This window comes from Eubalaena glacialis, chromosome 4 (genome assembly GCF_028564815.1).
Source record: "Eubalaena glacialis isolate mEubGla1 chromosome 4, mEubGla1.1.hap2.+ XY, whole genome shotgun sequence".
Classification (NCBI taxonomy): domain Eukaryota; kingdom Metazoa; phylum Chordata; class Mammalia; order Artiodactyla; family Balaenidae; genus Eubalaena; species Eubalaena glacialis.
In genome coordinates, this window is record NC_083719.1 from 32,875,883 (window position 1) to 32,878,642 (window position 2,760).

Here is a 2,760-nt window from a genome sequence, read left to right on the forward strand (position 1 = left end):
ACGCAACTTCCACAAAGCCGATAAAACTAGCTCTTGGGTTTGGGGTTGCTGCCACTCTGAGAGCTACTGAAAAAAGTCCTTGGGCCAACGATAGCACCAGCATAGAGTGGTAATAATGAAGACACTCACCAATAACTTGCTTAAAAACCCACGAAGGTCAATGCCATACCGAAACTAAAGAGAGCCATCCACTGGCTGCAAGTCCGCGGGTGAAGCCAAAATGGGAAGAAAAGGAAACAAGAGCGCCCTGCGAAGGTACGGTGGGCGGAGCCAAGGCTGCATGAAACCTCGCGAGAAAAACAGTACCTCACTCGGGCAAGCCAAAGAGGAGCGAAGTGATGAAGAAAAGGTGAGGAAGGCAGAGTCTGCCCTTTGTTGTTATGAGGGGGGGGATGCACCATTCCTGGAGAATACCAGGTCCAGGTGTGGAGTGAATGGAGCAAGCTCCTATTCCAATTCCCAGCTCCAAAAATTTGCTCCATTTACTGTATTGTCCTCAGATATTAACCTGATGAGAGCAGATACTACACTTGATCGTAGCCAAAAGGCCGGGAAGCGATTCTCTCCTGTAATTCTTGAGCCATTATCCCAGTCCTATTTCCTGCTGCATCTAATCAATGATGTGTTGTTATAGTATGCCTATTGTTTTGGTCTTATGAATCCATATCTTTTTTTCTCCTGAGATTAATTTTTTTCTTTCTTGTTATGTTTCCCATCATTGAGAAGTTGTGAATGGGCTTGCTGAGAAAAGCTGATAAGGACTGACTCAGATAGATAGTTGGTATTTTGAAAGGAGACCGACTACTTTCCCCATCCCCAAAAACAAATAAAAAAAGAAAACAGAAAGACTTTTAGGGTTAGGGTAAGTAAACCATTGCTTCCTATTTTCCTATAAGCACCTTTCTCTTACCTTTCTCTTTGGGTCCAGTTTAAAAAAGCAAAGCAAAACAAAAACACCCAACAAATAACTCACAGCCATTTGATTATATGTATATCTATTATATATATATATATAATCAAATATGTGTATCTATTATATATACACATATATGTATATATATAATAGAGAGATGAGTATATGGTATGATATATAGATATATCTATATATATGGTATGAATACACAAGATAGACTTCTTTCTACTGCAGTAGGTGGGGTTACATAGAATGCTGGCATGTGGTAGAATCAAAAGACTTCCTAGGCCGAATGCTATCCGCAGAAGTTGCAAGGAAAAACTAAAAGACACCAAGCAAGCAACCATACAATCAACCTCCCAAATCCTCCCTGGATGCTTGCACTTATCACTGCTCCCCTGACCACAGTGTGTGGCATTTTACTTTTCAGCTCAGGGTCAAGACCTGCCCTGGACATGGCACTGGAGGTGGGATCAACTATCCTATAAGCTCTTTTAACTGGTGCCATAAACAAGCCTAGTTAATGCGCTTATAATTAAAAGGCATTTTTCTCCCACTGCCACTTTAAGATGAATTCATTGAAGAATTTTTTTTTTTTTTTTTTTTTTTCTGCCTTTGGAAGAAAACAATCAAGCACCACGCCATTTCTGGTCATCCTCATTCTATAAAAAGAGACCTCCAAATCCCCTAAGTCTTATTTCAGAAATTAGGATCTTCAGTCATAATATGTTAATTAACACCACGATTTGCATTTGCAAATAAGACTTGTACTCCATTTGCTAGAGGTGGCACTGGACAAGTCTGTCTTTGGAGAAAAGGATGTGATGGGTTTCTTGCTTCTTTACCCATCTTTCCTGTCACCCAATAGCTGTTCTTTCTGACTTGGGGCTGAAAATAGGAGAGGAAAGACAGATAAAGGGGAAAGAAAAAATCCACTTAATTGTCCTGCCTGTAAGCTGGCTTCTTGTGCTCAGAGCCTCACAGATGGTCCTCCAGACTCACGACCTGCTCGGCCCCTCGGACAGTAACAGACAACAGTTCTCTTCACCTTTGACCTATTGTTCCGATTACCCCTCAGCCTCTGATTTGCAGGTGCTTCATTTTACACAGATCCTCTCAGTTCCAATTCCCTTCTGGCAGAAGTTCTTTTAGGCACGTCTTTAGGATCCCACATAAAAGGGCCCCCACCGGGCATCCCTTCCCCAGAGCCTCCACCTGGCTGTAGGCCTGCCAGATCTTGACTTGCAGTCAGAGGGGAGCAAAGTTATCTCCTAGCCGCAGTTCCCCTCTGCTCCCCCAGAGCACCAGAGGGGATTTGGTATGCATCAGAGGAACCTCCCAAACCCAGCAACAAAAGCAGTTTCTCAGAGCTTGTCTCCTTTGAAAGCCCTCCCACTAGACTCCAAGTCAGGAGCCAGGTCTCACCCTCACCCCTTGCCATGGGGTGGAGGGTAGAACTCAAAGTACAGCTTTTTCTATCTAAAGCTTTCTCTTAAATCTTCCTCTTAATTTCCAGTTTGGGGAATCTTTTTACCCTTGAAGTGGGTTAAGGCCCCAAATCATGTACCTGGTTCTGAGCAATTTCCTTTGAAATTTGCATCTGGATTTTCAGCCTCTCCCCTCACTTGATGTTGTTTACATGGCATTTCAGTTGAATCTTCCATTTCGTACCATGTATCATCTTTTTTCAATGTTCTCTGCCCTTTTTAGCATCTTCTGTGGAAATTTCCTTGTTCTTATGCTGCATACTCTACCAAGTCCCTAAAATGTGTCACCTCCCTGGGGCTTAGCCTTCCTGGGTCCTCCTCCTCCCTTTTTGACATCTAAACTGCCCCAGTCCTCCCTAA

At 43.1% G+C, this 2,760-nt stretch overlaps 1 pseudogene; it reads right to left on the reverse strand.

Annotated features, from left to right (window-relative positions):
• Positions 1-387: 387 nt before the first annotated feature.
• Positions 388-560, reverse strand: LOC133091627 (U2 spliceosomal RNA; annotated as a pseudogene).
• Positions 561-2,760: the final 2,200 nt, after the last annotated feature.